Here is a 15,528-nt window from a genome sequence, read left to right as displayed (position 1 = left end):
ATTCTCTCTTCTTAATATAAATTGGTAGAATTGTTATTCTGGAAAAAATATATGCAATAGTTGAGAATAAATTCTCTCTATGATTCGACAGAATAACAATCTCTCAAAGTTGTGTTAAAAGTTGTACCTCTGCCATCTATTTATAGGAAAAGAAGGCAGAACCCTTGTTGAGTTGTAGTGGTTTGTTTCAAATAGAAAACTGACATCCTACTTTGAATAGGAATAGGCTGGACGGCATGCCCTAGTATTCCTAATAAGGTTGTCATCCCCTTCATGTTCATTAGGGGTTTTTAGGCCTCTCTCACATCGGGTACAATTACGAGTACGTCTTGGGCATTTTTGACCTAGTACTCTATAATGTGATCCAACCCAATTTAGTTTTTCTATTTCCCAAAATAAACTTTAATATTTATATATAAAATAATTTTCTCATCTCTATTTTATCCCCAACAAAATTTTGACAATTTTACCTCTAGTAAAATTTCGAGAAAATATCTTCAATACTTCACAACTCAACATGTTGACTATAATCGAATGGCTCATTTTCATTTTTGTGTTTCAAAACAGTCCAAAAACCTAAACTCATTCTTTTGATAATTTTTTAAGTAATCCATATAATATTGCAAATGGATGATTTCCATTTTCATTTTCATTTCCATTTTTGAAAACCAACATTCATTTCCAAATTTTTCCATTTATCCATTTCATAGAAAACCATAATCAATCCTAAATGTTTCCCATTTCTCTTTTCTTATTCATTCTGTTCATTTCTATTCAAACATGCAATTCATTTCTGGTTTCAACGAGCTAGCGAAGGGACCAATTGGAGATTTGTAGTTGAGGATCAAATGATTTATAGTTAATTTTTGATTTTTTGCCTAATTATAAACTCATTTAGTCATGAGTTCATTCCTCTATAGTATCGTAACTGAGGTCTTCCTAAGGACATACAATTATGAAAGCAACTACTCAGTGCTTGTCCAAAGACCTTGTCATAAGTGTGTTACCCTAATAGGATATCTTTGATCTCTTTGGGGTAATATACGCTCACCCAATATGAATATGATCCTATTTTATCTCATTGCAACCGTTACATCCTCCTTAATGAGAAGTCAATCACTCTCAAATAATGATCAAGTCATCCATCACAAAGATGAACAACCCGTGGCCATATTTAATTTTCATCAACCATGTAATGCCAATGAGAGGATATCGTTTACCCAGTTTTGGGCTATAAATTAAAATTTTGTGAATTGCGCTACATACTAAAAAAGTCGTACACCCAACGCACCAGTTTTTGATTTCTTATCTATTTGATCTCAGGCTTTTACTTACATCAAAGTGTACGAGTCACAAATACATAGTCCGCTATCCACTCAGATTTAGGTATGCCACACTATGAATGTCAAAAGTGAATATATCCATAAATGGATTCAACAACTATTCTTCTTGATTTCTGTCTAATTTACTGTCAATCTAGTCAGTCACATCTATGTCTCTATCTTCTAGGAGGCATCAGCTCCGACGCGCAAGACAAGGCATCTCCCCAATTAGACTTGATAGACAACATATTAGTTTTTTAATTGCTTTGCTCATTTTCGATTAGACTAAGGACATGTTTAGGTTTGTCTACTAATACGAGTTTTATTTTCGTACTACGATCAAACCACATAATACTGCTTAGTATTAGTTGAACATTTAGACGACTAATGAGCAACATTTGCTTCCATTTTGCTTTGCATGCAAAAACCATGTGAAGATAATTATACAATGTATATTAATGTAATCAATGAATTTGTTTTATTAACCAATCTATTCCAAAAAATTACAAGTGTATATTAATGAAAATAATACACTTAGGTTACCAGATCCAATAGCCTCTCACTTGCCCTAGTGAAGCAGATAAGTCACGTTTTGCATTTTTGTGCCCTGCTTATATTTCCCAAAAAGTCTCTAACTATAAGAGTCTTGGCTAAACAAATCCCCAGGTTTGTCCTCAAATGCAATTTTTGACTATATCTACTATTCCATCAAACACTCTCATCTTCCTTTTGTGTTTTATCCTTATATGGTTTATTTAGTTTTTGACCCTCCATAGTGAAGTTAGTAGTGCAAGTCTATTTTACACTTCTCCACACAATTGACCCATTGCCTAGGGAAAAAACACATCCTCATGTTGATTTCCTCGAATCTCAACACATTTGGAAGTCAAAATCAGTATATCCAATAGGAGTAAAGTTTCCTCTGAAATATAGAAGCGTAGAATCACTTGTTCTCCATAAATACTTGAGTATATGAATAACTGTTTGCCAATGCTTTTGTTCTAGATTCACTTGATATTGACTTACCAACCCTACTAGAAAACAGATATCTGGGTGTGTGCATAAAATAGCATACATGAGACTTTCTACTGCCGAAGCATAAGGAACCTTTCTCATGTTCTCTCTTTCTTTCATTGTCTTAGGAAAATTCTCTAAAGAGAGATGAAATCTTAATACGGAGGGTTGATTTCTCTTCTTCGAATCAGTTATTGCATAACGATCCAATATATTGTCTATGTATGAAGCTTGAGAAAGTGCTATCACTTTGTTTTTTTGATCACTCAAGATTTGAATACCTAGAACAAAATTAGCTTCTCACACGTCCTTCATGCTAAATTTTTGAGTTAACCATAGTTTAACCAATGACAATGTCCCTACATCATTCCCAATGAGTAGAATATCATTGACATATAGAACGAGAAAAACTACATTTTTGTCCCCTAAACGTTTATAAACACATGATTCATCTACATTTTACTTAAATCAAAAAGTTTTAATTGCTTGATCGAATATTTGATTCCATGAGTAAGACGCCTACTTTAGTCCATATATGGATGTAAACAGTTTACAAGTTTTATGCTCATTTCCTTTAGCTATATATCTGGTGGGTTGCATCATGTAGATGCTCTCTTCAAGATAGCCATTCAAACAGATTGCCTTGACATCCATTTTCCAGATCTCGTAATAGAGAGTCATCGTAATGGATAGTAATATGCAAATTGACTTGAGCATAGAAACCAGAGAGAAGGTTTCTTCATAATCGATGCCTTTTTTCTAAGTATAACATTTTGCTACAAGTCTAGCCTTATAAGTTTCCATTTTTCCAGTCGTAATTCTTTTCCTCTTGTAGATCCAATTACACCCTATGGGTATTATCCTTTCTGGTAAGTCTAAAAGTTCTCATATTGAGTTGGAATACATAGAGTCCATCTTAGCTTTCATAGCTATTTCCCAGAGCTTAGAATCAACATTCTGCATCGTTCGTCATATGTAAGTGGGTTATTATCTTCCTATTTAGTAGTCTCAGTATTAAAAACACTTCCACCTAATTCGAAGAACTCAGGCTTATGAGAGACCCTCCCACTGTGACGATGCTCCTTTTGTTGCTGATCATTTGTAGGTCTACTATTATGATTTGGTTCTGGAACCATTTCAATAGGGTTTTTTATATTTCCCAAAAACTCCTCGAGTACCTCTTTACTCCAAGGTTTGAAGTCATTCATGTAACTTTCTTTAAGGAAAGTAGCATGAGTTGAGACTACAACAGTCTGCTCTTTTGGGTTATAAAACAAACCACCCTTTGTTCCCTTTGGATATCCTGCAAGCATGCAAAATTCTATTTGTGAGTCTAATTTCCTCGCATCTTTATCCAATACGTGGGTCGGGCATCCCCAAATCCTAAAATGATTAAAATTTGGCTTCCTACCATGCCATAATTAGTAGGGGGTTTTCAATGTTGCCTTAGTTGATGCTTGATTTAGAATATAGCAAGTCGTTTGTACAATCTACCCCCTAAAAAATACTAGCAACTTTGAACATCGAACGTATCATGTCTAACAGTGTTCGATTTCTTCTCTCGATCATGCCATTCTATTGTGAAGTGCTCAACATGGCTAACTGGGATAGAATCTTATTCTCTATGAGGTACCCTAAGAAATCATCAAATAAATATTCCCTACCTCAATTAGACTGAAGTGCCTTTAAGGGTAAACCTAGTTGTTTCTCCATTTCTGCATGAAACTCTTTGAACTTATCAAAGCTTTGACTCTTGTGGTGTATCAGGTATACGTACCCATATCTGGAATAGTCATCAATAGAGTTACATAATACTCATAACCACCTCTTACACTAACGTTCATGGGGCCACATACATTAATGTGCACAAGTTCCAGGGTTTTCTGTCCTTCATTCCTTTTACATTAAAAGATCGCTTAGTCATCTTACCTTCCAAGCAAGATGTCGTCTTTCACAAGTCTAGTGATTCTTTCTCGTTTAATATGATCAAATCTCAAATGCTAAAGGCATGCTTCACTAGAGTGAGAAGTTTTAATTCGTTCATTCGATATTTCAGTCACAAGCAGTGTGTACATCTTTGGTTTGATAAAAAAAAGGATTATTTGGCATCTATCCATTACAGGTAAGATTACGATTTCTAAATATTACAATTCTATTATTAAAAGTCACGATCAAGTCGTCTTTATATAAACATGCAACAAAAATTAAGTTTCTTTTGAAACTTGGTATATAGAAAATGTATTTTAAAATGATCTCCCTAAAATTATCAAAATAAAGATTTACATCTCATTTCTTTAGTTGCTACACTTGTCCCATTTCCAGTCAGAAACAATAAGCTCTGATCTCTAAGATCTTCTATCTCCTCGAACCCCTGCATAGAAAAACATACATGATTAATGGCTCCCGAATCAATGAACCAATGGTCTATTTAGTCTTCCATTAAATATACTTCTATCATCAAGAGTTTCATACCTTTGCCTTTTGTAGCTAGGTACTATTTCCATTCTTTACAGTTTGCCTTGAAGTGCCTTTTCTTGCTTAGAAGAAGCATTTAGGATTAGATAAGTCTTTTGGCTTTCTAATTCTCTTCCTTTTCACTTATGGTGGCCTAGAGACCTTAGTCTTGTCTTTTTGAGTGTGCTTTCCCTTCCCTTTTAAAGAAGAAGAGACAAATATATTTGATTTTTCTCTTTAGACTGACTGACCGCCGTTCAACATCAACTCAAAGACTCTTTCATGAGTTACATAAGCATCAGGTTTTTGTTGCCAAGGTTATACGCAGCCTGAAATCAGAAAAATCCTTGGAAAAACTTTTGAACACCATCTCTATTTGGGTGTTTTGGTCCAAATCAGCCTCATTGTCTGCAACTTTGGTAAATTAGCCTATAAGAGTGATTATATGGTATTTGACTGGAGTTATCGGGGTTTTGCTGGGCATTTATTAACCTAGTTATTACAGACTGTCGAGTCAAGGTAGCTTGGCCTCCGAACATACCTTCTAGCTTATCTAAAATCACTTTAGCAGTCTTTCAACACTCTAGTTGCTTATACAGAGTGCTGGTAAGGCTTGCCAACATATAGCAATAGGCTATCTCATCAGACTTTTCCAAGCATTTTTTAGCCTAAGCTTGAGTGGTCAAAGGGCACTTAGTATCATGAACTATTTTAAGTTTCTCACAGCTCAGGACAATTATCAATTTCCTTTTTCCAGTGACAATTATCAAGTTCCTTTTCCATTCCTTATAATTGGTTCCGTTTAGTTTGTTTTCAGTGAGTATTTTCAATAAGGGAGTTGGAACCATTTTCGAATTGAAAATAAAAATAATCATATATTAATATCTTTGTATTAAGAAAATGTTTGAGAATGTTTTGCAACATTACAATATGCACTAAGATGATGCATGCGTCTTACATTAAACCTTGAAAACATTTGTAATACATTACAACAATAATTCTATACCTATTGAATCAAGGCACCATGGGGTCGTCATGATCAACTAGTAAGAACATTGATTTCTATTCAATTACTACATAAACCTAATTCCTTAGGCATTCACACATACTAATAATCGTGTAGCATTTGACCATCATTCTAACTTAAGTAGAGTTTCGTGTAGAGTTACTTAACTAGAAAATCTTGAGTGTATAACTATCAACTCAACACATATCGCATCATGCACCACAAATGAGTCATAGTGGGACAATCTCACCAAATATCATGCTCTGACTAGTTTTCCTCTTTTGAAGATAGAATTTTTTAACCTATTGCATGACCATGCCTACCACAATATTTCAATCATCATTTGATCACAAGAGAATTCTTCTTACTATCAAGAAATATCCTCAATGAAATCCACATAGAAATCCTATCGTGGGGTAGCACACTTGCCATGCCATCATAAGAGACCATTGGTGGAGGCCATAGGTCTTGTTTAGAGACCTTCCCCCATTCAATATTTTCAAAAACATGCAAGGCTTTTATAATTTTCGGTTTTAATCATGTATAATCAGCATATGCAGGACAAGTACATGTGACATTCTTTTTTAAACTATATGACATGCTTATCTCATATATGCATGATATGCTACGGCAATTTTATAATATTCACATTCAATTATTCACAGGATTCAATCTAACAATTTTTGTTCTCCACAATTTTTCTTTAAGGGAAAAATTAAAGAAGTGAATGTGAATCGTGCACCAGGTAGGTTCCTAGGAAAGGGAGGTGAGTCGTATTTGACCACTTAAAAACTAAGTCTTTCCTTGCTAGAGCAAATCCTAGACATGCACGTTCTCATTACCACACATCTCATAGTAATCGAATAACCTAAAGAAGTGAATGAAACAATGCAACAAATGCATTTTCTCATTACCACACTTCTTATCTTTAATAGATCAATTATGGATCATCTCATACATATATATATCACAATTATATCATAAATAATTATTAAACAGATATGTAAATAGATGGGTAATAAAATAAAATTTCCAGCTAAGGTTTCCATGGTTCTAATTCTAGAAAATAAATGAAAAACAAAAGATATATATAGTTTTTCACCACAAGGCATTCCTTGTGTCTTCAATTGCCATCACTCCATTTTCTCCTCATCATGGACTCCTTTATGGAAAAATTACATTTATGTCTTATGTCCGTCTCCGGCTCACAAGAATTTTATAAATAATAATTAATCCTACGTGGAGGTGGATGTGGAGATGATAATCCACGTTCTTTTTCTTAAGAACCAAAAAGTTGGCAAAAAATAATAATTATATGAAAAATATATATAATATTACATTCATACACTTACATTTCCCTAAACATGTCAATAATTACAAAAATGCCACATCTTATCAAATATTAATCAAACAAGATGAAGAGAGAGATTCGGTTTTGGTTTATAGCATAAACATAGCACAAACTGTTGCTCTGATACCAATTGTGAGAAAAATTCTGTTTGAAAATAGTTTTCTTAAACAACGAAAATTAAAATTTTGAAAATTGACCTGATTTGTGATATTTATAGCAATAAACCTTAACTGAATTCGTACATCTGTTTTTGGCTTAGCTGAAGTTCGTTGTTCTCGATTTTCAAACAAATGATCTTCTTCGCTATTCTTGTATCATGAACTACTTCGAATGTGGGCTCGAACCAATTGAATTGAAACATAGAACTAGAAAAAGTTTTCTCTCATTTTAGGGTGAAAAGGAAAACCCTCTCATCTTAATAGAAACTGGTAGAATTGTTATTCCAAAAAAAAATATGGAATAGGAGAGAATAAATTCTCTTTATTTTTTGACAAAATAACAATCTCTCAAAGTTCTGTTAATAGTTCTACCAATGCCATATTTATATAGGAAGAGAAGGTAGAAACCTTGTTGAGCTTTAATGGTTTATTTCAAATATAAAAACAACATCCTGCGCAGAATAGGACTAAGGTGGACTACACACCCTAGTATTCTAACTAGGGTTTTCGGCCCTTTCATGTCCAATAGGGGTTTTTGGGCCTCTCTCACATCAAGTCTAATTACAAGTACTTCTTGGGCCTTTTTAACCCAGTACTTTGTAATGTAATCCAACCCAATTCAGTTTTTCTATTTCCCATAATAAACTTTAATATTTATATATAAAAAAAATTTCCCATCCCTATTTTACCTCAAGTAAATTTTTTGACAATTTTACCCTTGGTAAAATTTTGATGATTTTGCCCCTAGTAAAATTTCAAGAAAATATATTTAATATTTCACAACTCAACATGTTCACTATGACCCAATGGTTTATTTTTTATTTTCGGGCTTCAAAACAATCCAAAAATATAAACTCATTCTTCTAATCATTTTTTAAGTAATCTATATAAGATTGCAAATAGATCATTTCCATTTTTGGAAATCTACATTTATTTCCAAATGATTCCATATCTTCATTTCGAAGAAAAATATAAGCGTTCCTGAATATTTTCCATTTCTCTTTTCCTATTCATTTCGTTCATTTCTATTCAAACACGCAAATCATTTCTGGTTTCAACGAGCTAGCAGAGGGATGATTGGATATATGTAGTTGAGGATCAAGTGATTTATAATTAAGTTCCGGTTATTCACCTAATTATAAACTTGTTTAGTCACGAAGTCATCCCATTATAGTATCGTGACTGAACTCTCCCCAATGACATGTCATTATGAAAACAACTACTCAGTGCTCGTCCAATAACATTGTCATAAGAGTATTATCCTCATAGGATATCCTTGATCCCTTTGGGATAATATTTGTTCTCCCAATATGATTATATTTTATCTCATGGTAACTATTACATATTCCTTCATGAAAAGTCAATCACTATCAAATGGTCATAAATTCATCTATCACAAAGATGGACGACCTGTGGCCACGTTTACTTTTCATCAGCCATGTAATGCCAATGAGAGGATGTCATTTACCCATGTTTTTGGCTATTGATCTGCCATAATTTGGTGTAGTAGATTAAATCAATTATCACACTTAAGGAGCTTGAATGCAAGCATTTCTGTCATATTCTAATTAAGATTCTTTAGTTTTACTTATATCTAATAAAATGTGTAACTTGAGTTTTTTATTGACCTTAAGGGTTGAATGAGGCCTAAAGGAGAGCTAACGTACTTCATGAGTGTCAAGGAGACCATTAGAAGGCATTTTAAGCCGATACTGGATGCCACATCACAACACGAGAGGCATGATCTCGTAACATGGAGAGTAGAATAGAGAAAGTATGAAACTGCCTTCGATGTGGCAACAATGACTAAGCGTGTTGCGACATACCCCTGAAGAGACTCCAAAGAGAAACATACTGAATTCTATGTAGCAACACAGGTCCTGGTGTGTCATGAAATCAACTTTGGGACAAATATTAAAATGAAGTAAGGGCGTTTTGGTCTGCACAATCGGACTTAAAGCTCAGAAATGCCAACTGACCTAGTTTAAGGACGATGGCCACTTGAAGGCTATAAATAGGCTCCTTTGGCACATGTTATGGACACCTTTTCATTAACCTAGTTTCTTTCTTTAGATTTAGTTTCATTTTCTTTCTTTCTTAGGTTTCTAGAGTCTGGTTTATTTGTTCATTGTTTTCTTTCAAAAGATTTGGATTGTGGAACCATTCAAACTTTGTGAATTTGTGTTTAATCTCAATACAATCAGGCTGTTTCATTTACTCTTTCTTGTCGATTTAAGTAACATGCTTTCTTTTTACATCGATTACATATTGTTTATGAATGGCATGAGAAACTAATCCCTCTATGGGGGATTAGCGAGTTGAGGTATGATCTGCTAACTGTTTTGTAGTGTTACTCAAGGGATCAACTATTTGGGAAAGGGAGAACGTGAAACAAACCCTATGCTTGAAAACTTCGGGAAGTCATCAAGGTGAAAATTAACCCAAAATTGGTATTGCCCATCCGTGAACACTTTAACCCCAAACTAGTCTGGACTGTGAGGTCAGAAAATAAGTACTTGCTGACTCGTTATATTAGTGGAAGATCGGAAGATCCTACTAAGGTAACGACTAGTTGATTGATGAGGAACCCTAGACGATAGTTGATGGAGGTTATCGAAGGGAGCTAATCACCCATAAATAGATTTCATTTATTCTTCATTTTAATCTCTTGAATTTTATCTTTTTATTTTGTTTTATTTTTACTATTGTTATAAAAACACAAAAAATCCTTTATTTTATATTCTTCGTACTATAACTAAATTTAAAGTACTAACTAGATCTTTTAGTTTGTAGGTTAGAACTAATCTAGCAATCACCTCCCTTGGGTACGATCCTTGTAGTACTCACCCACACCGTTTGAAAACTATATTACAACTAGACCCAAATACTTGCGGATACCACCTCGTAATTCTATATTTTATTATAATATTCACACTCTGGACGTTAGTAGATCTAGAGGCAAACAAGTTGTTGACGTCATTGCCGAGGAGGCAATGTCGCTAGATCAATTTTAATTTTTTCACTTTAAAGGAATAATTAAGAAATTTGTAAGTTATAGATGTGATTTGATTCCATTTATTATTTATTAATCTCCTCTTTTTGGGTTTAGTGTAGATCTAGAAAGAATAATCTGAAGAAATCACCGATAATAACAACAGCAACAGATGCAAAATCTACCACTAGTTGTAGGTAATGTACCATGTGAAAATGCATTGTTCGACAACGCTAACAATAACGCCCTAGGAAATCCAATAGCACCACAGCTTTCTACAAACATTTAGATAGCTCAGAATGAAATAACTTCTTACCAAGTCTAGATATGGTTTAAGAAAGTATAGCGAGGGCGATGATTACAACTAATAACTTCAAGATAAAACCGACTAAGATTCAAATGATTTAAAACAATCTGCAGTTTAGGGGCACTATGAAAAAGGATCCTAACCAACATTTAAAATGATTTCTTCAACTTTGTGATACTTTTAAGTATAATGGAGTCACTGATAATGCTATTCGTCTCCGGTTGTTCCTATTTTCCTTTATTGATAATGCTTTTTCTTGGTTAGACTCGCAAGCATCAGGGTCTATCATGACATGGGATTAACAAGTTAGAAAGTTATTACAAAAGTTTTCCCAATCAGCAAAGCAGTGCAACTAAGAAGAGAGATTATTGTTTTTAGGCAGATGGAGAGAGAAAGTTTCTGTGAGGCATGGGAACGATTCAAAATGTTGATTAAAAAATGCTTGCACCACGAATTTCTTGAATGGATACGACTAAAAGTATTTTATAATGGGTTGGATGCAAATGCACGATCTGGATTAGACGGAGCAGCAGTAGGAGCCCTTATGAATAAAATATATGAGGATGTGTATGAAATCATTGAGAACATTGGACTAAACTCTTATCAGTGGCCAATTGAATGCTTTAAATATGGCTAGAAACTAGCTATGGTCAAAGCTATCCAGGAGGATGATAAATACCAAAAAATAGTGGATAGATTTAACCATATTGAATCTACTTCTACGCCGTCTATACATGGAGGAGTTAAGCCACTCTTCCATTATATCAATAATCCTACCTAGGATATAAACTACATTGGGAATATGGGTGGAAACCTTTATTCGAACTCATACAATCCTGGCTAGAGGGGTCACCCAAATTTAAGATGGATAGGAAGCCAATGAGGAGGTAACAATTCAAATCAAGTTAAAAATACTAATTACCAACATCCTTATTTGAATAAACCTCTAGGGTCAACCTAAATGACCCTAATGCATGTGGTCAACGGTTGGATAGAATTGAGGGAGAAATGCAGTCAATAAGAACTGATGTCAAACAGGTGCAGTCTGAGTGCATCAATTTAACAAGAACATTGACTAAACTCGAGGTTCAAATGAGCCAATTGATGAGCATAATGGGTGACATCAAAAGACAAATAGGCACAAGTGTTCCCAACAACACGCAAGATAATCTATGGAGAGAAGGTAAGGAGCATATGAAAGCAATTGCATTCTGATCGGGCAAAGTATTGAGTAGCCTACAAACCACCACTTCGGAGGCAATTGCGGAGAAGAATGACGAACCTCAAGAAATGCCCCTAGAAGCAGAAGATGATCCAGAATTATAGGAGGTAATCACACCGTCAATAGAAACAGAGAAGGAAATAACTAAAGATTCTAACAGTACAAAAATCCCATTCCTTTCAAGATTGGAAGAAAAATAAAAGTAGGATGAGGATGAATTTTTAAGTTTTCTAAACCTGTTTAAAACATTAAATGTTTAATCTACCTTTGATTGAGTAAATTGAAAAGGTTCCCAAATACGCTAAGTTTTTAAAAGAAATGATGGCCAAGGGTAAGAAAATTAAGGTAGGAGAACAAGTTACTTTAAATGCATCCTGTAGCGTGATTATTTCAAGACATGTACCTCAAAAATCAGAAGACCCAGGAAGTTTTACTATTCCCATAGAGATAGGGAGTATTCATTTTAATAGATCTTTATGCAATCTAGAAGCTAGTATTAATTTAATGCCTCTCTCGATTTCTAAAAAAATCGAGTCAGGGGATTTGAAAACTACTCAAATAACATTATAGTTGGCTAACAAGTCTTGGACACATCCAAAAGGGGTGTTGGAAGACTTGTTAGTCACAGTTTGAAGTTTTATTATCCTTATAGATTTTATGGTACTTGATTTTGAAGGTCGTGAGATACTAATATTATTAGGAAGACCCTTTTTAGCTACTTCTAGGTCCGCCATTGATTTAGAGAAAAATGAATTAACTATAAAAATCAATAGTGAGACAGAAATGTTTAAATGTGGTCATCAATCAAGCGCAGACGATAGAAGGAAGTTAGGGGAGCAATGTAAAAATTTATTTATTTCGAAAGTCCCCAAGTCAAGGGACGCGCTTCCTTTTATCCATGTAGAAAAAATTAATAGGTTTAAGGAAAGGGACAAATGGGTACAGGCGGAATGGCAAGATGGAAGATCGACCAATACTGACAGAATGGGAAAATCCTCCATCGATAAACTGATGACACCGTCGGATGAATCAATAGTAAAACTTAAAAATTAGTTGAACTGCTTAACTTTTGTAAATTATTGTATATGTAACTAATCACCAGTTTAGATTTTGACTTTTATTTGATGTAGGTTTATCTCTAAGCTGAAACATCCTTAAAGTTAGAATTTTTTTAGTAAAAACAGAGTCGGTGTCGCGAAAATTCCCTAGTAAGTTGCGACATAGCAGACAATTTCCTTCATACTTCCAAACTGACAAACATGTCGTGACATGGAACCCTTGTGTCGTGACATCGGTGACTGCCAGGGATGTTGCGACACGGAACCCTTGTGTCGCGGCATCGCTACAATTTTCTAAAGGGTTAACCCAACCCATTTACGAAACCCAGTAGCTTATTCTTCATTTAACCTGATTTTTAACACTTTAAAACCCTATTTTATAACATAAAACCATATATACTTCTAATTAAACACCTCTTAACCCCTAATCCTTTAAATTCTCTCAAATCTATCAAAATATCTTAAACCCTAAAAGCCAATTTCTTAAAAATTCTATTTATTCTTCGCAAACCCTTCAACCATATTTGGGGCAACAAGGAATGGGAACATCAGCGAAAAGTAATGAATTCAAACAAAATTTGACCATATATTAAAGGTTAAGGGTTTCTAAACTCAAAATTTTTACTGTTCGATTGAATTGTTTGCTTTGGATTGAAATATCATGCCTCTTAGGAAAGCTAGGCGAACCATGGAAACGGAGCCATCGATGGTTCAAAATCCCTTTATTTTCCCAAATAAAAATGTTAAAAAATATTTTAATGAACTTCAAGGAAAACATTCATCCAAGAGATGTGATTTGATCCATCCATGATTTTGTGTAAGGAAATATGGCCTTTAATGTGATATCATAGGTAGGAACATTTTTAGACGATCCCTAAAGAGAGTGCTTTGGTCTCCGTTGCTCAAAAATTTTATGCATCATTATGGTACCAAGAGTCTAGAAACACTGAAGGTTATATTTGGGATATGGTCCTTGTGTGAGGGAAAGGGGTTAGAGTAACCTTGTGTATTATTTGCGACTTTCATAATGCTCCATACTATGAAAAAAATTATTGATGAAGCTGATCTGAAATATTTTCGAGACATAGATATGGATAACATTATAAAATTCTTGACTGAAGGTAGGGGTGAATGGAAATATCGCGCAGTTACCAATATCCAGTATCCTTTGATCAAGCAATCATGTTTCCTAAGGCCAAAATGTAGATCTGAATTGTATGCATAAGAATTGTATCTGCTTTAAATGTTTTTGACATTAATACTTTTACTTCAGTGTTACTCTATGCTATTTTGTAAAAAAAACAAGTATATATAGGTAAATGGATTCATCAGAACATGAGAAGATGCATTGGTAGCCGGAAGGTGGAAATCTTTTTTCCCCACCTAGTGACTACATTATGCAAAAAGGCGAGTATACCTATGAAATCCTCTGAGAAGTCGCTGAATCCTTCCAAAATTGTTATTGGCAATACCTTGTTCCAACAGTACATAGAATTGTAAGCCAAACAAATAAAGAATTGGAACAAGCAACCAAAAGAAGTGGCCGCTACACCAGCCTTATCATAGAGGTTGACATGAGCTTAACAAGACGTCGGTGAAAGCAACCATCCAAAGCTTGATTGGATGATACAGTGGATGTAAGAGTCGGGACCAAGATTCCAAGAATTTTCATGGAAAAATAACATCTGAATCCCAATTTATAAATCTAAAATGTTTGAGTCAATGTATGTAACACCCCAAACCCGGCCCAGACGTTGTGGCCGAATCTGACGTGCCACATTGGAGTTGAAAACCCATGTTCCGTTTTAGTGTTTTAAAACCATACATTTTATTGAGTTAACAAAGTGTATGGAAGTGGGCACCGTAGGTATCCGAGACAGAGGAGGTGAGCCATGAAGGTCGCTAAGTACCAAGCTCTTTAATTGGATCCAATCCTAGACATGCCTACAACCATAGCCACACTTTGTTATATCGAGTTTAAATTTATTTAAGTGGACGTCTTTGATAAATCGATTAATCATGGTGTTGAGATATTTTGAAAACAAGTATCATTTTGAAAACACGTCCTAAGTCTAGCCCATTTGAATAATTATTAACCAATTTTTAAAGTTATTAAAATTAAAATAATTCAAAAGAAATAAAAGGAAAGTTAAAATTGGCCTTATTACAACCCAAAATAAATAATAATTAAAGGAAATTAAATGAAAACCAACACTTATTTAAAAGTCCAAAGACAATCACCGTGGCCACTCTGAATCCCTCCTACCAAAGTCCCCACATCAAGGCTCACCGCAAGGTTAAGGAAAGGGGGTGAGTTTGGAAACTCATGTGCAACAAGCCCTTTCGAGCCCAAAACAATAACGGCTGTTGGGTCTAAGCCCAAATCCAATCTCAATCATGCAATCGGGCATGACCCTTTTCATATTTCATATTTCATAATATTGGGCGAAGCCTTTTCATATTTCATATTCTTGGGCAAGCCTTTTCATATTTCATATTCTTGGGCGAAGCCTTTATCAGAAATCAGTATGGCCCTTAGGCCCATTTCAATGTCACATATAATTTCAATGACGAATGCAACCCATTTGGGGAGACTACTCAACCCACCATCCGCTACTCTCCACCCGTACCAACCAACACACCA

General features: G+C 34.5%; 1 non-coding gene across 1 annotated transcript; it reads right to left on the bottom strand.

Annotated features, from left to right (window-relative positions):
- Window positions 1-10,954: 10,954 nt before the first annotated feature.
- LOC128292217 (small nucleolar RNA R71) lies at window positions 10,955-11,060 on the bottom strand. The gene has a single exon (XR_008282202.1). It is a non-coding gene; the product is annotated as a small nucleolar RNA R71 (small nucleolar RNA).
- Window positions 11,061-15,528: the final 4,468 nt, after the last annotated feature.

The sequence above is a fragment of the Gossypium arboreum genome, chromosome 4 (genome assembly GCF_025698485.1).
Source record: "Gossypium arboreum isolate Shixiya-1 chromosome 4, ASM2569848v2, whole genome shotgun sequence".
NCBI lineage: Eukaryota > Viridiplantae > Streptophyta > Magnoliopsida > Malvales > Malvaceae > Gossypium > Gossypium arboreum.
The sequence above is the reverse complement of the archived record's forward strand: the minus strand, read 5'-3'. Positions and strand labels throughout refer to the sequence as shown.